Source organism: Papio anubis, chromosome 14 (assembly GCF_008728515.1).
Source record: "Papio anubis isolate 15944 chromosome 14, Panubis1.0, whole genome shotgun sequence".
NCBI lineage: Eukaryota > Metazoa > Chordata > Mammalia > Primates > Cercopithecidae > Papio > Papio anubis.
The window spans coordinates 71,557,030-71,577,966 of record NC_044989.1 but is presented as its reverse complement, the minus strand read 5'-3'; the positions used below and the strand labels follow the sequence as shown (position 1 = coordinate 71,577,966).

Sequence of the window (20,937 nt, the reverse complement as noted above, 5' to 3'; positions counted from 1 at the left end):
GTAAACAAACCCAGAGTGAGGCGCTTGGTCTCCTCCCCAACGAGTGGGCCGGGCGCATCCTTGGCCCAATGCCTATCCCAGGCTAGCGTAGCGTCCTTTCAGCCAATCAGAGCCGGCGTCTCCCGCAAGGAGGTGTTCCACCACAGGAAAAAAAATGAAGGAAGAGAAAAGACAGACATTAAAACCAATCAGAAGCTGAAACTTCTGAGAGAGTGGGCGGGCACTGCTTCACATTTAGACCAATAAAAACCATATATGCCATTCTAGGTGACCGAACGGCATCCTCTTCGGCCCAATAGACGAATGGGGCGGTGCCCGGCAACCAATGGCTTGGGTTCGGGGGCGGGGCGAGGAGGTAGTGTGCAGTAAGAGGTAACCTGGCAAGTGGTAGTGGCGCTTCTCGGGTTCTGTGCTTCACGCTTTGGTACTAAAGGCCGAGACTGTTCTGGCGACGGCGACCTCTACAGCAACAGCTTAAGCTCTCGGAGGAGTGGCAGAGTACGATCTGAAGGAGGGGCTTCTGGTCAGCCCAGGTGGGCTCGGGTGCCCGGGCTGCTGGGGAAAGGACTCGAGGGAAGCGCTGTTCTCCTGGCTCTGGGGGCGCCCTGCGCCTCCCTTTCTGCCGCCGTCGGGGCTGTGAGGGGCGGCACGCGCCTGCCCGAGCTCCTGTGGGGAGGGAAAGCGCACGGGATCCCACGTCGCGACCATCGGCGAAAAGGGGCGTCCGCTGGGGTCAGCCCCTGCCCCTCCGGGGCGATAGGGGGTTTTCGTCCCTTTTCCCCCGCACAGGTGCTCTGTTTCCCCCTCACCCCTACCCCCACCCATGTTCCTGACTCCCCTCAGCGTCCTCCTAACACTCGAACCGGATTCTTGGCCTGAGTCCCATTGCTACCCAGGTGCAACAATGCTAGGCAAATTGACCCGCGCGGCATCCCCCGCCCCTCTCCCCGGGTTGGAGGGGAGGGATTGCGCGTCCTGCCCCTCCCCCATTCGCGGGCCCCTGCGCGTCCTCTGCCGTTTTATACTTGCTCCATCTCCCGATTGACTCCAGCCCTCATTCTTCATGCCTCATTTGCCTGGGAGACGTTCGCCACTTCTCTTGTGCCTTGCGGTCCGTGAGTGAGTCCATCACCCCCGACCAACCTCTAAATTCCATTCTCATCTCTCCAGAAAACTAACATTTTCCACTTGCCTCTTCCAGGCAGCTGAAAGGTGAACCGAGAGAGGCAGAATACGTTGAACAGGGAGTTTGGCAAGGTTGGGAACTTTAATCGGTTTTGTTCATGGTAAACTGTTTTTGCCTTCCTTAAGATGGCATTTGATCATTATACCCGCTCTAGAATCTTTGTCCTAATGCCGTTCTTTTGGTGGTAATTGCTGAAAATGCAGTTGAAAAGGGCTAACTAGAAGCAAGGGATTTAAATTTGTTACTATTATTTTAAGTAAATTGAATTGGATTATACTTTAAACAGCTTAACTGGGGTTTCTGGGAGTTTGCAGTGTAAGGACCTGGCTACCCTATTTTGTCATAAAATACAGAACATACTTAGTTGTACAGCACAGTGTGATTTGATCACACCCAACCTATGAATGGATAATAACAGCATTGAATCTGTTTAAAAACAACGTTCCCTATTCCCTTTTCACCTTCATAGTATATTCGTTTGGTTTCTAGTAATGTCGGTTCTAGCCATATGTTTCTAGGTAATAGCACAAACTAAGTTGTGCCTAAGTAAAATTATACCAATAATTTTGTGGGGAAAAGCTAATGCACTGCTCTTAGTTTTGATTAAGATTTTAGATGTTTGAAAATATAAATTCAAATATTGGATGGTGAGGGTTTTATTTTGGAGGTTGAAGGAGATTGAAGTGTTGGGGTAAGACTGATAGGCTCCTTTGGCTACTTGTATATCGGGGTGGGGAGAATATACAAGTTTACAAAATCTTGTAAATTCTCACAGTGCTTAGTTTCCTGACTTTAGAAAAATTGGAATTGTTTTTCCTAGCTTTCAGTGGAGAAATGTAAGCTGTGAGTTTAACATCATGTTAACTGTGTTTTGGCCAGAATTTTGCAAGCTTTTGTGAAAAAAATTATATTGCTTTCCTTATCCTGTTTGTAGTGTATATATCAATATGCTTCCTTGTATTTTACTGTGGTAAAATTGTATCTTGCATATAAAGAAAAAAGTCTATCATAGTGAATTAAAAGAAATCTTTACTCTGAGGTGGCAGCCTTGTCTAATGGACCATATGTTTAAGCCTTGTTAATAAATCACACTACAGCCTAGCACAGTGGTGTGTGCTTGTAATCCCAGCCACTTAGGAGGCTGAGGCAGGAGGATTGCTTGAACCTAGGAGTTTAAGACCAACCTGGGCAACATAGTGAGACCCCATCTCAGTCAATCAACCAATTAATCAATTACACTAAAAAGAGCAAGATCTTAAAACTGTTCCAACAAATGACTGGGTGTCTAAAACAATGAAAAGAGTTTATGAGAGTTACAGCAGTCATCAGAGAAAAATCCTGGACAAATTGCAAATCTGTACCAGTTGTGAATTGCTATGACTGCAGCTGAAAACCAAAGTTATTTTTGTACAGTCTTTTTTGGGAGTATTTGTGTTTAATAATAACTTGTTTGCAAATTTAGAGGACTCTAGCTATGATTTCTTCTTAGAGACCTTGACCTTGAGGACCTTAGAGACCTTGACCTCACAGTTTAATGGAAGAGAGAACTAGAAACCAATAATTTAATGCAGAGAGTGAGGTTCTGCAGTACAAGGAATATACAGGGTTCAGAGAAGCACGATGGCACCATGTTCCGACCTCATCTTCTACTGCCCTAGACTTCCTGAAGTGCCATTTCCTGAACCTACCTGTTCTTTTCCACCTCTCTCTGTAGGCACCATTCCTTGCAAGCCTTTTCCACACCTTATGTGCCTGGTGAAATTCTGTTTCTTCAAAATCTTGAAGCCTGCGTCTGCCTCATCCAAATAATTGTTTTTGCCTACTTCTGTTATTTCTTTATAAATAATTATAGTCGATTCTCATTATTTGCAGTAGTTATATTCTATAAAGTTGCCAAGAACACTGGGTTATCAAATATTCAACCATTGTTCCTAGGGAAAATATATACATATATAGATATCTCACATAGATTACAATCTTAATTCCTAAAAACAACTCATCCTGGTAGATTGAATTTTCTTTATTTACAAAAGAATAAAGGAAGTACAGAAGTGTTAAGCGATTTGCCTGAGGCCGCTCCACTAACAGGTGCCAGAGTTAAGATTCAGACTCGTCCAGATGGCCCCAGAGCCAGAGCTTCTTGCACTACGCTGCACTGCCCTCTGCTGTCTCTGTCCTCTGGTCAGTTTTGTATGAGAGCTGAGACGAGGCTGAGGGTCACCTTATTTGATCTTAGCTTGGGACGTGGGCAAGGAGTGACATATTTTTCACTACTATGTATATATCCATGAGTCACCTTGAAAGCTCCACAAGTATTAATTTGGGGATTACAAAGACATTTTAGCAAGTAAGCAAATTTGCAAATATGGGATCCACAAGTAATGAGGATGAACTGTATTTGTAAGGGACTGCTAGGGTCTGTTTCATTTTTAGCCTTTTCCCCAACAATGTGGAGTATTTCTTTAGCTTATTTGATAGTTTGTACATTTATTCATATATTTATTCATTTATTATATATTCATTTGTTCAGTTTGTTCATTTATCATATATTAAGCACTTACTATAAGTCAGACTCGGCCGGGCACGGTGGCTCACGCCGGTAATCCCAGCACTTTGGGAGGCTAAGGCAGGTGGATCACGAGGTCAGGAGTTCAATACCAACCTGGCCAGGATGGTGGAACCCTGTCTCTACTAAAAATACAAAAAAATTAGCCAGGAGTGGTGGCAGGCGCCTGTAGTCCCAGCTATTCAGGAGGCTGAGGCAGAGACTTGCTTGAACCCAAGAGGCGGAAGTTGCAGTGAGCCAAGATCGCGCCACTGCACTCCAGCCTGGGCAAGAGTGAGACTCTGCTTCAAAAAAAAAACCAAAAAAAACCACAACTTGTTTTTTGTTTTTGTCTTTGTTTTTTTGAGATGGAGTTTCGCTCTTGTCGCCCAGGCTGGAGTGCAATGGCACGATCTCAGCTCACTGCAATGTCCGCCTCCTGGGTTCAAGTGATTCTCCTGCCTCAGACTCCAAGTAGCTGGGATTATAGGCTCACACCACCATGCCCAGCTAATTTTTGCATTTTAGTAGAGACAGGGTTTCACCATGTTGGCCAGGCTGGTCTTGATATCCTGACCTCGGGGGATCCTTCCACCTTGGCTTCCCACAGTGCTGGGATTACAGGCATGAGCCTCTGCATCCAGCCTCAAATTCTGCTTTAATCTGTGGTGAACAAGCTAGAGATTAAGGTCCTGCCCTGTGGATTTTATATTTGCATAAGAAAGACAGATACCTATGTCAGGAGCTCCGGGGAGAGGCCTAGGTTGGAATTATAGATTCACTTGACCAAGGTAAACCTGGTGTGCCTGCTCCTACTTCACATCCCCAGACATACTTCCAGAACATTTCTTTTCTATTTTTGTGTAAAAACTTTTCCTTTTGAGCCTCTCTCCATTGTTGCATGTCAGCCTCTACTTGTCTTTTGTTGATTTTGAGGCCACTTACCCATGTAAGTGGCAGGATATCACAGAAGAATCATGCTGACCTGAGTCTTTGAATTATGGTTCTGCTGCCTACCAACTGAGTTCCTTTGATCAAGCTCTTGGACTTCTGAGCCTGTTTCCTGATATCAAAAGTGGTATATGATATGTTAGTCCCTGGTGGGTTGCAAGGAAGAGGCACACACGTATCAGCTTTGGTGATGAAGGCTGAATGTAAACTTGGATGTGAAGTCATCTAAGCAGCCATATTGTCTCTTGGCCCTAGTACTTTCAAAACCTCATAGAACATTAATTTAGCGGTATTTAGTATTTGAGCTCTGAAGCCCTGCCCTCTTTTCCTTCGTTCACTCAACATTTGTATTTTCCAAGAAAGAATATCTGATTGGATTAGTCTGTCACTTTCTAAAAACAGAAGACCCCTATTAGGGAGAATTTTGAGCTACGCCATGTCTTTGGTGATTGATCTCCCTGAAGTTCAGCCTATATGTTGTCCTTAGCTGAAGCACTGAGCCCTGGTCCAGTCACTTGTGGCCAAAGAAGGTTGGTTGTATGTATTATCAATCACACAGATATGCTACAGATATGCTTTTTGTGTATGCCACACTCGCACAATAGTTGTATTGTGTCTGGAGTTGGTTCCTGCCTGTGGGTTCATGGTCTCACTGACTTCAAGAATGGAACCCCAGACCTTGGCGGTGAGTGTTACAACTCTTAAAGATGGCACAGACCCGAAGAGTGAGTGGTAGCAAGGTTTATTGTGAAGCATGAAAGAACATGGCTTCCATAGCGTGGAAGGGGACCCAAGCAGGTTGCTGCTGCTGGTTCCAGTGGCCAGCTTTTATTCCCTTATTTGTCCCCTCCCGTGTTCCGTTTCTGGCCTATCGAGAGTGCCCTTTTTTAATCCTCCCCTCAATTGGCTACTTTTAGGATCCTGCTGATTGGTGCATTTTATAGAGTGCTGATTGGTGCATTTTACAGAGCGCTGATTGGTGCATTTTACAGAGTGCTGATTGGCTTGTTTTACAGAGTGCTGAGTGGGGTGTTTTGCAGAACGATGACTGGTGCATTTTACAGTCCTCTTGTAAGACAGGAAAGTTCCCCAAGTCCCCACTCGACCCAGGAAGTCCAGCTGTCCTCACCTCTCGGTATGACTGTAGCATATTCTAAAAGAACCCTTTGGAGAGTTTCTTTAGAAGACAATTGACAGTATAGAAGTTCTAGAGTTTCATGGCCTTTTGTCCAATTCAAATACTTATCTAATGTAATCATAGATAATTGTTAATAAAGAATCTAACAAGGTAATTGACACATGTCAAATAGTCAATACATCTCCCTTTTGGTGTTGCCTTTAGTATTATAGTGTGGTTATTTGTTCATATGGCTGTTTTTCATACTAGACCATGAGCTCCATGAGGGCAGGGTCTACAGTTTCAACTGTAGGAATTCTGAACTCTTACTAAAAGAATGGGCGGATAGAAAGGCTTCCCAGAGAAGGTAGTATTTAAGCTGATTCTTTAAGGGTGAGTAGGAATCCTTTCCAGGTGAATAAAACTTTGAGATATCATTCCAAACAGAGTCTAGCAGGTGCAAAGGCACAGAGATAGAGATGGTGAAGTTTACTTATGTGCTCTTTGTATTAAAAATAAGTGTTCTTTGTATTTTTAATACAAAGAGCAAATAAAAACAAAAATTAAAAATCATTACATGGGCTTGGCCGGAGGGCATGGCACAATTGAGTTAGCTATGACCATAGACACTCAGTAATGGATGGAAGTTTTAGGGAAAGAGTAAAACATTCTTAGGTTGTTGGCCAAGTATCTAGAACAATTTAGAAATACAGGTAATTGAATTCTGGGAATGATTACACTGTAGTGAAATCATTTACTTCTTCTCTGCCTGTGAAGCATATATGTGTTGCACACTGTTCAAGGTCCTGAAAATGAGACTTCTTCTCAAGGAGCTCATGAGCAATCAAGGGAGACAGATGGGTGAGCAGCTGATTATCATGTGACAAGTGAGGTAATAGAGGTATAACAAAAATGCTATCTAAACAAGAAGAAAAGAATAATTAGTAATATATGGAGTGATGGGGAAAGATTTCTCAAATGAAGCTGGCCGGGCGTGATGATGGCTCACGCCTGTAATACCAGCACTTTGGGAGGCAGAGGTGGGAGAATCCAGGAGTTCAAGACCAGCCTGGTCAACAGAGCAAGACCCTGTCTCTATATTTGAAAAAATAAATGTTTTTTTAAAATGAAGTGATATTTGAGCACTCTGGAGCACTGTACAAACATAGGACAGACTGAAGGAATGTATCCACCTTAATTTGAGTTAACATTTTTAAACATTTTATATTGCAGAAATAGTATATATTAACTGTTGTGAAATTAGAAATAATTGATTGTCTAGGAGCGGGGTACTACAAAGTACTCCACAGATCCACCATACTGAGACAGTGGTTAGTGCTTTGATTTGTTTGTTTGTTTGTTTGTTTGTTTGTTTTGAGATGGAGTCTTGCTCTGTCACCCAGGCTGGAGTGCAGTGGCCAGATCTCAGCTCACTGCAAGCTCCGCCTCCCGGGTTTACGCCATTCTCATGCCTCAGCCTCCTGAGTAGCTGGGACTACAGGTGCCCGCCACCTCGCCCGGCTAGTTTTTTGTATTTTTAGTAGAGACGGGGTTTCACTGTGTTAGCCAGGATGGTCTCCATCTCCTGACCTCGTGATCCGCCCGTCTCGGCCTTCCAAAGTGCTGGGATTACAGGCTTGAGCCACCGCGCCCGGCCTGATTGATTTATTTTATACTTTTTGTGCATATACATGTATTGTATACATACATATGCATGGTTAAATAGAAATGGTTCCTCCTAGGTGTTCTGTTTATCCATTTATTTTTATGAAATAAATCGCCAAAGAGTTCATTGGCTTTGTCCAAGGGAATCTTTTGTTACATGCTGCTGTACATAATGAAAAGTAAAAAAGGGGCTAACTTTTCAGCCTATTGACCGTGTGGGCTTGTGGTGATTTAAACAGAGGCCTCATGAAAGGCAGCTTCAGAAATGAATTTGGTGTGTGCAGGTGGTTATGCTTGGCATTATTGTTTGTACTAGTATGATAGGGATGACTTCTGTGCCTGCCATCAGGGAACTGGTGAAGTAAACGATGGTACATCCAAATGATGGAATACTGTGTAATTGTAAAGAAGAATGAGAAAGACCTATGTACTCATGTGGAAGAACTAGATATTGTGTGTGTTTTTAAAAAAGGAACAAGGAATGGTGTATGTATGGTATAGTGTATATGGTATGCTACTTTTTGTGTTGAGAGAGAAGAGTAGAATAAGAATATACATGGGTGTTTGCAGAGATAACTTCTGAAATGATATATAAGAAACCAATTAAAAGTGTTTGGCTGTGGAGGGAGAATAGGACTATGAATGGGATTTTGCCACATACATTTATAGATAGTTATATTTTAAATTTTTTTGAACTATGTATTTGTACACAAAACCCTCTTAAAAATAAGTGAATGAAGGAATGAAATGGGATTATGAGAACAAGATAAGAAAAAGGTTCTACAGGGCTGCCCATCTTTTTAGTACCCAGCGAATACATAGCAATAGCAGGAAAAATTGGAAGAGTTGCCCCAGGAAGGTGGGGAGTCAGCCTTTCCTTTGTCTTTTCCTCAATTTCATATATTTTTAAAAGTACTCTAAGAACAATAAAACAATTTAAAACAAAAATGTTTCCAGAACTTGTAAAATAAAAGGAATATGGGGCAGCTTTGTGTAGTGCACATCCCAAAAATGGGCTGATTTACCTCAAGAGGCAGGGAGTCAAGCTCTCTAGCCTACATGGGGTACATACATGAGAAAAATAAGAAAAAGAATGGATGTGAAAAAAACACTTATCCCTGATTGTAAAGGAAATCATTCTTTTTACAATAATTTAACAAAATATAAAGAAAAACCTTTAGACTGGATGCAGTGGCTCACGCCTGTAATTCCAGCACTTTGGGAGGCCGAGGCAGGCGGATCACGAGGTCAGGAGATCGAGACCATCCTGGCTAACACGGTGAAACCCCATCTCTACTAAAAATACAAAAATAACAGGAAAAAGCCACGTAGGTAGCTGGGCATGGTGGCAAACGCCTGTAGTCCCAGCTACAGGAGGCAGGAGAATGGTGTGAACCCGGGAGGCGCGGCTTGCAGTGAGCTGAGATCGCGCCATTGCACTCGACAGAGTAAGATGCTGTCTCAAAAAAAAAAAAAAAAAGAAAAGAAAAAAAAGAAAAACCTTTAATTCTGCCACTCAAAACATTCTGATTTGCTGCTTTTTATACTTTTTTATGCATATAAACATTTTTAAAAGTAGAATCATGAAATACAGTCTTTAGTCACTTACTATATTTTGGGCATGTTTCTGTGGCAGTAAATATATCCTGGCATCATCAATAGCTGGCTGTATATTAAGTGAATCATTGCCACTCCAGAGGTGAATTTCCTTATATATACATTTTAATGGACTCAGCAAGCATTTTTGGACTGAATTCATAGAAGTAGAATTTCTGGAGGAAAATAACAAAAAAAACAGTTTTAGGGTTTTTAATAGAAATTTTCAAATTATCCTGCAGGAAAATGGGTTCAGTATATACTCCCACCAACAGTGACGGAGTTCCAGTTTCCCCCTTCCATTTGTCATCTTTGCCCATCTTTAGGCAGAAAGTCTCATTGTTTTAATTACATTTTCTTTAATTTCTAGTGCTTTTGAGTCTTTTTTATATGCTTATTGGCCATTTTTATTCTTGTAGGAAGTGCCTGTTTCTCCATTGCCTATTTTCTGTTGGAAAGTATTTGTTTTTTTCTGAGTAATTTTATAAAATTATAAAATAATTTTATCTCTTCTATCATTTTTCTTTTTCTGAGTAATTTTAAAGATTTCTTTATAGGCTAAGGATACAAACCTTTTATCTGTCATTGAAGTTACCAAAACTGTCTCCCAGTAAGTTATTTGTCGTTTTGCTTTATTTTTTCTTTCTTTTTTGCTAGCCAAGCTCCAAAGTCACATTTCACTTTATTTTTATTGGGCTGAACGAAAGCATTTTAACTTAGTGATTTTAGTGTAAACAGGAGTAGAGCAGAATGTAATTATCTAGGTCTCGGTCTGTCACCCAGGCTGGAGTGCAGTGGCATGATCTTAGCTCCTGCAGCCTCAAACTCGTGGGCTCAAGTGATTTTCTCGCCTCAGCCTCCCAGATAGCTAGGACTACAGGTATATGCCACCACGCCCAGCAGATTTGAAAAATTTTTTGTAGAGATATGAATTTGCTATGCTGCCCAGGCTGGTCCTGAATTCCTGACTTCAAGTAATCCTCCCTCCTTGGCTTGCCAAAGTGCTGGGATTGTAGGCGTGAGCTACTGCTCCCAGCCCAGAGCTTATTTTTGTTTGCTAGTGGTGTTCTTGGTATCTTTTCATATTTGAGGCTTTGTTGCTAGTGCGAGGTATTACCCTCACCATCTGAGGTTTAAGGACTTTTGTTTTTAATACTGAATACGGAACCATTTAGTTCTGCATCTTTGCAGGTAACACAGTGTGCCTACCAGGACCCTGTTTCATATCCATTGAAAGCAAGAAGCAATACAGTAAAACTTTGCCTGGCTAGAGGCTTTGAAAGAATGGAGTATTCTGGTTTAATTCTGTTAACTTGAAAGTTATGAAGGTGAAAAAAATTCAAAACTTTAATTTCCTGTAGAATGCAATTCAAAAGTATAGACTGGGCATGGTGGCTCACACCTGTAACCCCAGCACTTTGGGAGGCCCAGGTGGGCAGATCACCTGAGGTCAGGAGTTTGAGACCAGCCTGACCAACATGGTGAAATGGTGAAACCCTGTCTCTACTAAAAATAGAAAAGTTAGCTGGGCATGGTGGTGGACTCCTGTAATCCCAGCTACTCAGGAGGCTGAGGCAGGAGAATCACTTGAACCGGGGAGGCAGAGTTTTCAGTGAGCCAAGATCGTGCCACTGCACTCCAGCCTAGAAAACAGTGAGACTCCGTCTCAAAAAAAATTAAAATATGTATATATAGCCAATAATTCCACTTTTCTTCTCTTAGTAAGTTTGGACATTCAGATCTACTTGGCGTTTTATTATAGAACTCCTAGTGTTCCTGAGACTTACATTGTGAAGATCCTTTTCTAAAACTTTAGATGTAAGAGGATGTAAGTAGTATTGTATGAGATCAGGCTGAATGAGAATTGACACCTGTAAATATACTTTTTAGACTAAGTCTCCGATTGCCATTTGTTCTTATTTAACTCATAAAAATAAAACACATTGGATGGAGAGTGAGAGTAGAAAGGAGATGAATGTCTTTTAATTGGATGTCGTTATTTCATATCAAGATAGAATATACAGTATCCCTGGCTTTGGGCCTACAGAAAGAAACGCATTTTTCTAAGTGCTATATGCCAGAGGTTCTTGAACACCTGGAGGGCTTATTGCAACACAGATTGCTGGACCCTATTCCAGAGTTTCTGATTCATCAGGTCTAGAGTGGGGCCTGAGAATTTGCATTTATAACAAGTTCTCAGGTGATTCTGATGCTGCTGGTCCAGAGACTACATTTTTGAGAACCACTCTTGTATACTAAATATTGTAGAACTCTAGAAGAAAGCTGTTTGGTCTGGGATGAGAAGCACACAGGTTATGGAGCAAATCATGACAGATTCAACCCTTGATCCAGCCTAGTGTGGAGTTCAGGTTACAAGCAATACGCAGTGACATAACACAATTCTTGTTTTTTTATGATTGGAAGTCATAGCCAAGTATCTAGTGAGAAACTCCGTTTCATTTGCAAGGCTTAGAGAGGCCAGGAAATTCTAGTCAAATAGGATTTAGTGATTAACCCCATGAGAGTACGAGTTATTTATGTCCTTTTTCTCTCCCCCATCACTTAGCATTTAGCCTTACTTTAGAAGGGTCTTGTATTTTTTAAAACTGGTAAAGAGCTTTGAGTACTTATTAAATTGAAACTTTTGTGTGTTTTTAAAGATATTAGACATGTTTCTTAAGATTATTTTAAACAGTAATGTAGGAGAATAAGAGAAACTTTTTCCAAAAAAGAGAAATCATTGTGATTATTTTATCTTATTGGAATGTTGGATAATATAGTCTGCTTCATTAATCATCAAGCATGCTATGGATTTTCCATTTTTATAGGATTTGTACCTCAACTGATAATACTGGTAATTCTTGTACTCCGTTTGAAGATGAAAAATCAAGGCCAAAATCAAAGACCTGGCATAGAAGCTGGGTAATGAAGACAGCTTCGAAGGAACACATAGATACACACACACATAGATACACATATATATAAAGTACACAATCATATATTTTTTAAAGTTTTATTTATTATTATTGTCAGCACAGAGATATCTGTGCTGAACTTAGGCATCATATGTAGAATCTGTAGAATCTTTGGGTTGAAGAGAAAAGAAACTCTGGAAGCCACACCTTTTCACAGAGAAGTTTTGCTTTAACAAGTTTTTCTTGCTTGTCAACACTAATTTCTATCATTCCACGGCTAATAGCCTCAGTTGACCAGCTGGTTCAGCCTAGACTGTTTGAAGGAATAACTAGTATTACAAACAGTGGGTTAGGAAGATTCCCTACTTGGAAACATTCCTGTTTTTCTCCCCTTACCCCTCAGAGAAGAGTTTGAGTGAAGAAGGGTAGAACTAGAACCCACAGATTAAACTGGTGGCTCTGAAGCTTGGCTGCACATCAAAAACAACCCAGACTGTTTTCTAGAAAACCATACAGATTTTGCGCCCCACCTTCAGACCATCTGAATTGTGATCTCCTAGGATGGAACCTGTTTGGGAGGTGGGCGGTCTGCATTTTTTTTTGAGACGAAGTCTCGCTCTGTCACCCAGGCTGGAGTATGGTGGCACGATCTTGGTTGGGTTGCATTTTTTAATAACTTTCCCAGGTAATTTTATGTAGGCTCCTGGACTGTATGCCTCAGATCAGATCAGTGCTAGACCCAGGTGAATTTTCACCAACTTATTGTGAAATAAGAAATATAAGGACCACATAGTATTTTTCGTAACATCAAATTTATTAAGTTTAAAGAATTGTCCTTTGCATTGAATTAAGGCCTTCTTGGGTTTTTTTGGTGCTAAAATATCCTTTTATAGAATGATGTTGATAAGGATGTTTTTACCATCTTTGTATGGTTTTTAATTGGAATCCTATATTGTCCTCAATATTTTTTAAAATCTGTTGGTTTATGAAATCCTAAACACTGAGTGCCTCTGATCTAATCATCCTTGGAAATTGTTTTTTAAATTCTTTGGAATACAGGTCCATAGAGGGTCCAAAGCCCTTGGAACTAGACAACTCTCAGAATTCAGAATTTTTCAGATTTAGGAAGATGCTTTCTCTGTGTTACGAATGCCTCAGTGTGTCTGGTGCAACATCCTTAGTCACATACATTAATATTTCTGAGCAAAACAGGAGTATTCACACTAAGTGGGTAGATAAAGGCTGTATATAGCTTCATATCAGTTCAGACCAAATTTTACTGTCCTGTAAGTTTTGACATAAAGCATATGAAAAATTCATGGTTTTTAGAGCTGTTTAGATATTGGAATTGTGCATAATGGATTGTAGACCTATTTGGAGGATTGCTTTCTCATCCTAAAAGTATTAGCAAGCTTCAAATTAAATGGAGCTTCATATGTTCATGGTAGGGAATGTAATTTATTTTGATTTAAATAAGCTACCATGTGCTGTGATTGGTTTGTGTTTTCCTTCCGAAGACCTCAGTACTTTTGTTGAATAGCATTTTTCTTCAGCATGGTTCCCCGAACCCCATTTGTAATATTTGAGATCAAATCAGAGTTTTCTATTATAGCCTTTCTGAACCTAAAGTGGGAAGTGTGAGAGTATGGGGTAGTCACTACATGGGAGTGGTTAAGAACATGGGCTTTGGGACCAGAAAGACCTAAGCTTAAGCACCAATTCTAGTACTACTAGGTTATACTTTAGGCAAGGTGTTTAATGAATCTCTGGTGGCTCATGCCTGTAATCCTAGCTACTTGAGAGGATGAGGCAGGGGGATCACTTGAGCCTAGAAGTTCAAGTCCAGTCTGGACATCACAGTGAGACCCCTGTCTCTAAAAAAAGAAATTTTAAATAAATAAATGAAAGGCGGAGTATTTATATGAAAAAAACTGGGAGACTAATAGTCCCTGCCTCATGGGATTGTTACGAAGATTAAAAGAGAGACTGTTACTGAAGTACTTAGAAGAGCTGTTATTTTATTGCCATCCTTTCCACCTTGTATTTGGATAGATTACCATACTTGTTTTTTCTGTGTAACTTAATTGTCCAGTGGGATTCTCATTCCCTTAGAGGCCTGGAGAAACTTGTCTTAAATGCTTTCCCAATTCATAAATTGGGACAAATTCCCAATTCATACTAAGTCTTGCCATTGCAATTTAGACATAAAATCTGCCTCTTGAGTGGTTTCCACACCAAAAAATCCACAAACTCCTGAATTTTATATGGGCCTAATAGTCTTACTGAAAATTGGAAGTCTTAAGGTGTAGTCCATTTTACACAGTGTGAGGCCTTTCATACTCTGAAATGTACGACTCTTGACTTTTTCTTTTTCACTCTGTCCAGCACTGTGCCCTCATTAGCCAGATAAATGTTCCCCTTTCTCCCAGGAAATGTTCTGACCTTACCCTGGTTCCTCAAGGACCCTCTTTCTCCCCCAGATTAACTTTCAAAGAGCTTTTCCAACCCAAAATGACACCCTTCCTGAAAAGATTTCCAGTGGATACTGTTTTCACTACCTCATTACAGATGTGTTATGCTGCTTGGCTCCCCTCTCCCACTTAGCTGAGGCAAACCTTTATTTCCAGAAATATGTCAAATAAAATGAACATGTGATCCCTTTTTGTGATTTTTGTTGGGATTCACTGTATGGATTTCTTCTAGTTTAGATAATTCCACTGTGGCAAGCTTTTATTCTTAGCATACAGCACATGAAGAGAATGTTATAGTCTCTTGGTGTTATTAATGCTAAAATAGTAAACAAGAACACAAAATTTTCTAGATTAGAAGTGTTCCCCCCGCCCCCGCCCGGCCAGGCACAGTGGCTCACATCTGTAATCTGGCACTTTGGGAGGCTGAGGCAGGAGGATTGCTTGAAGCCAGGAGTTTGAGACCAGCCTGGGCAACATAGCAAGACCCCTTCTCTTAAAAAAAAAAAATTAGGCATGCCTGGTGGTGCACACCTGTAGTCTTAGCTACTTGGGAGGCTGAGGCGGGAGGATTGCCTTAGACTGGGAGTTCAGTGCTGCAGTGAGCCATTATTGCACCACTGCACTCCAGCCTGGTCTACAGAGTGAGACCCTGTCTCTATAAAAATTAAAAAATAGTCTGGGCATAGTGGTTCATGCCTGTTATACCAGCACTTTGGGAGGCTGAGGCAGGAGGATCACTTGAGTCCAGGAGTTTAAGACCAACCTGGGCAACATAGATGCCATCTCTACTAAAAAATATATAAATAAGTGTTTTTTAATCCCTCTTGAGTAACTTGATTTGTCAAAAACAGATTCCAGAGTAGTGCTGTCACTGACTGTGGGGAATAACTGTTCATACTCAACGAAGAGTCCTCACTCACAGATCCTAACCCCTAAGGGCATGGGCTTCCTGCCTAGGAAATGAGATTTAGAATACAGCATTCTAAAAATGACAGTTAATCAACAGATTATTTATTAAGGACCTGGTGGGTGCACAGAGGCATGCTAGAAGCTATAAAGGACTTGATTCTTGCCCTCAAGAAACTTCCAAGATTATAGACTAGTCCCAAAACAAATAATGAGTGATACTCTCTCAAATATACAAGTAATCAAATGTGAGAGGCAGGTGAAAATGGGGAAGACCTTAGGCTCGGAGATTGTATTCAGGCTTTTATAGTGGCATTTTTTGATATAATTATGCATTTAAAAAACAAATTGTCATCATATCAGTCTGAAAGTATAGAGACACTTGTTGGTGAGAAAAGCTTTTTATATATAATAATTTACCCATAGGGATGTTTTTGATTAACGTTATCTGTTAAAGACTTCACAATATTTCCCCCATTAATAGTCTGTGTCTTTTTGGAGCTGATCTGGAGAAGTCGAGGACCACGTGCTAATTGCTGTTTGATGTTATTCTGGGAGGACAGTTGATTGGCTTTGGGGCAAGGAGTTGGAACTTGAGGACTAGAAGGCTCTGAGTCTAGAAATCTTGCCACTGACTTTTGGCAAGTCTTTTGATTCTACCTTTGAAACTGCCTTTAAATGCCTTGTGGAGTACATTTTATGACTGTTCTGTACATATCCAGTAGAATGATAGTGATATCACAGAACATCCTTGGGGCATTGTTTCTAAAAGTTTGGGATTGTTAATAGTTACCAGATTAAAAATGTATGTAATATGTGTAATAAAGGTAACAATACATAAATTTGGAAAATGCTTGGTAAATTAAACAGGACTTTTCAGAACAATGAATTTACACATGGCCATTTTTTTTTTTTTTTTTCCAAAGAACATTCACAAGACTGTAGTTTGTAGAACACTAGTTTGGGAACTGTTGGTGTAGGAATTAGGGTAATTAGGATTTGGACTATTCCAGGTAGAGGTTGTCACTATATTTGAAGAATTGTTTTTAAGCCTTTAGTCTTTCTGTATATCAGAATTACCTATAGCAAATTAACAAGCAGAAATGCAAAAATTGGACCTTGGCTCAGGCCTAACAAGTCAGAATATCTGCAAAGTATGGATGTGGAAAAACTTCCAGGCGATTCTATATACTCCTAAGACTGAAAACCGCTCAATTAGAATAGACCTTCTTGCCACTTGCTAAATGCAGTCTTTTTTTGGAGACAAGTCTTGCTCTTGTCCCCCAAGCTGGAGTGCGAAGGCGCAATCTCAGCTCACTGAAACCTCCGCCTCCTGGGTTCAAGTGATTATCCTGCCTCCCCCCACCCCCCACCTCCCCGAGTAGCTGGGATTACAGCCACCTGCCACCACGCCCGGTTAATTTTTGTATTTTTAGTAGAGACAGGGTTTCACCATGCTGGCCAGGCTGATCTAGAACCCCTGACCTCAGGTGATACACCCACCTCGGCCTCCCAAAGTGCTGCGATTACAGGCATGAGCCACCATGCCTGGCCAGCTAAATGCATTCTTAATCCTATTTGAGTATGCTTCTGTTTTTTTTTTCTTGACTCTGGTCCAGGGACTAGACTGTTGCTGTAATTAAGTTCAGTTTTATTATTCTTCCCAGAGTATCTGTATCCCAGTTTTCAGATTCCATTTCATCAGTGGGGCAAACTTATAGGTCAGTATAGGACAAGTTTTAAACATTAATGAAAAAGAGACTGTATTGTATTTATACTGCTTTCTCATCTGGCAGCCTTGAGTTTAATTTAGAAAATGCCTCTATTTGTAATTTACCTTTGTTTTGATATAATTTACAAATGTAGAGATCACGTAAGTGATTTTCCTCTTTTTCCTGACTTCCTTGTCAACTAAAACGTTTTTGAAAACTTCTTGTTAACTTGTAATTGCAGGTAAGTTCCATTTTCTGTTTGCTTAAGCTCACTGACGTCATATTTGCAAGCACTGTTCTTGCATCAAATGGAAGATAATCAATGGAACATTTGTGCATTGAGGTCAATATAGGAAAGCTTAGCAGAATGACTACTTATTTGTTTTCTGTTAACGTCCATGCAGCTTCTCTGGAAATAAATGAAATGGAAGTACATGGGACAAAATCATTCTAATTCAAGATTTAACTGGAACCTTTTTTTTCTTCTTCTTCTTCTTCTTATTATTATTATACTTTAAGTTCTAGGGTACATGTGCGCAACGTGCAGGTTTGTTACATGTGTATACATGTGCCATGTTGGTGTGCTACACCCATTAACTCATCATTTACATTAGGTATATCTCTTAATGCTATCCCTTCCGCCTCCCCCCACCCCACGACAGGCCCCAGTGTGTGATATTCCCCTTCCTGTGTCCAAGTGTTCTCATTGTTCAATTCCCACCTATGAGTGAGAACATGCAGTGTTTGGTTTTCTGTTCTTGTGATAGTTTGCTGAGAATGATGGTTTCCAGCTGCATCCATGTCCCTACAAAGGACATGAACTCATCCTTTTTTATGGAAAGCTTGTATTTCCATAAAATGCATTGTATTCCATGGTGTATTTTTGCCACATTTTCTTAATCCAGTCTGTCACTGATGGACATTTGGGTTGGTTACCTGGAACCTTTTAAAAAAAATTCTATATACATGTCATATGTCTCCTCACCCCACCAAAAACTGAACTACTCCCCCTTTCTCTTTTATTTCCTTGATTCTTCACCAAATAATGGAGAAAATCTGATGGGTTTATTTACTTAGTAAAAGAACATCTTGTAAAACAAGGAGACAGAGAAATTATTTTAGTGCAAAGTATGACATGCTATATAAAAATATGTTCTGGCTGGGTGTGGTGGCTCACGCCTGTAATCCCAGCACTTTGGGAGGCTGAAGTGGGCAGATCATGAGGTCAGGAGATCAAGACCATCCTGGCTAACACAGTGAAACCCTGTCTCTACTAAAAATACAAAAAATGAGCTGGGCGTGGTGACTCGCGCCTGTAGTCCCAGCTACTCAGGAGGCTGAGGCAGGAGAATTGCTTGAACCGAGGAGGTGGAGGTTGCAGTGAGCCAAGATCACGCCACTGCACTCCAGCCTGGGGTGACAGGGTGAGACTCCATCTCAAAAAAAAAAAAAAAAAGTTCTATGTGGTTTTAAAAGGCTTTATAAAATTATTTCTTGTATTGCTTATGTAGCTTTAAAATGTTTATTTGTGTTTGTGTATGTGTGTGACCCTGTGAAAAATTAGAAGAATAAACAAAAAGTTAGAAAGTTGGAGTTTGATGCATTAATCCAGCAGCTGTCTGGGCAGACCAACTTAAACTTGGGGGATATAAGCATTCCTGCCACCAGGGAAGTGAAATTTCCTACCGTGGAGTAAGGATGTTTCATGTGGCTTTGTAATGGATAAAATCTTTCTCCTGATGCTCTTCCCACTGCTCTGATTTCGTGCTCACCATGCAACCACCTTTTACTACTTAAGCATCCCAGGCATTTGGATTTTGAATGGTGGGAATGTATTAGCTATTCAAAAATAAACAAATATTCCCTTCTGCCTTCCCAGGACCTACACTATCAACTATACCTTCTCCCTCCTGTATGTATAACCTGTCCGTCTCCACTAGACCCTTTCTATGAACATTTAAACATGAACTAGACTTTCTAATTTTAAAGATGTCATTTCCATGGACTTCATACCCCTCCAGTTTCTGTCCATCCCTGCCTCTTCCCTTGGCAGCTGGACTCTGAGTTATCTCCTACTTGGTATCACCTACGATTCATCCTACCTCCATTTGGCTTTCATTCTCATTTTTCTCCATGGAAACTGCTCTCGTTAAGGTCATCAGAGACTCCATGGTCCTGAATTCTATGGACACTTCTCAGTCTTCCTCCTACTTGACCTTTCAGCAGCCTTCTGTATTCCTACTTTACTGGAATTGGATTCATTCCCTGTGGCTGCTGTAACAAATTACCACAAACTGGTGTCTTAAAACATTTATTCTCTCATAGTTCTGGAGGCCAGAAGTGCAAAGTCAAGGCATCAGGAGGGCCACTTTCCCTCTGGAGGCTCTAGGGGATAATTTGTTCTTTGCCTTTTCCAAATTCTGATGACTGCGGGCATTCCTTGATTTGTGGCCACACCACTCCAGTCTCTGCCTCCATGGTCACATTGCCTCCTGCTCTTCTGTGTGTGTATTAAATCTCCCTTTGCTTTTCTCTTATATACCTATCGTTGAATTGAGGGCCCACCTGAATAATTCAGGATGATCTCCTTATCTTAAGGTCCTTAATTATATATACAAACACTCTTTTTTCCAAATAAGGTAGGCTTCACAGATTCCATGGATTAGGACATGGACATATATATTTTGGGGGGCTACCATTTAATCCATCTGTGATGGACATCTGTGATGTCACACTCTTCTGATTGTCTTCTCAACGCTTCTTCTCAGTTTCCTTTTCATGTTGCCTTCCTTCTCTACTTGACTTGTGTGTGTGTGTGTGTGTTTGTGTGTGTGTGTGTAACAGAGTCTCGCTCTGTCACCCAATCTGGAGTGCAATGGCGCGATCGCAGCTCACTACAACCTCCATCTCCCAGGTCTAAGCGATTCTCCTACCTCAGCCTCCGAGTAGCTGGGATTACTGACATGCACCACCACACTCAGCTAATTTTTGTCTTTTTAGTAGAGATGGGGTTTCACCATGTTGGCCAGACTGGTCTCTAACTCCTGACCTCAAGTGATACACCTCCTTTGGCCTCCCAGCGTGTTGGGATTACAGGCGTGAGCCAAGCGCCCGGCTTCTACCTGACTTTTTAAAATGTTCACACACATCAGTGCTGGGTCATGGACCCTCTTCTCATCTCACTTTGCATTTTCTCCATAGGCAGTATCCTCTATTCCTATGACTTCAGTTACCATTTATATAAACGACTACTCTAACTTTCTATATTTAGGCAGACTTCTCCTATTCTTGGTGCATACAGCCAACCTACTTAACGTCACCATTTGAGTGTTTCAGAAGCATTGCAAATTTAACATGTCCAAAATAGAACTCATCACCTTTTTTACCCCCACGCCCCTATCACCACCCAAGAAAAGTTTGCCCTTCCCACAGAGTTCCTTAGCTTAGTGAATGACATTACCATCCACCCAGTTGCTTGTGCCAAAATTATCCTTGATATTTCCCTCACTCTGACTCCCCACATCTAGTTCATCACCAGAAACCTCCTAAAATAGTTTTGGAGTCTACCTCCTTTCTTCTCACTGCCATCATCTTAGTTCAAGCAGCTACCCTTTTTTCATCTCTATTGGAGCAATAGCTTCCTTACCAGTCTCTCATTATTTAATCTGTCTCTCCAATCCATTTTCCACATGGCAGCCTGAGTGATCTCAAAATATGTCGAATCATGCTACAATGCATTATAAGGAATTTGATAACTCCTTATAATGGCTTCTATTATGTAGGATGAAATCCAAAATCCTTCATGTGGTCTCTTAAGGTCCTGAATGATCTGATCTGGCCCCACCTGCCTCTCTAACCTCATCCCTCTTCCTT

General features: G+C 41.0%; 1 protein-coding gene across 3 annotated transcripts in view; it reads left to right on the top strand.

Annotated features, from left to right (window-relative positions):
- The first annotated feature begins 336 nt into the window (after positions 1–336).
- Positions 337–20,937, top strand: part of PAIP2B (poly(A) binding protein interacting protein 2B) — a 37,498-nt gene continuing 16,897 nt past the window's right edge. The window contains exons 1-2 of one of the 3 annotated variants that reach the window (XM_009184401.4): positions 338–533; positions 1,202–1,257. The gene's annotated coding sequence lies outside the window, so the exon portion shown is untranslated. Of the gene's footprint in view, positions 534–996; positions 1,112–1,201; positions 1,258–20,937 lie in introns of those variants that run through there. The other 2 variants (XM_009184402.4, XM_009184400.4) reach the window with 2 other exon arrangements.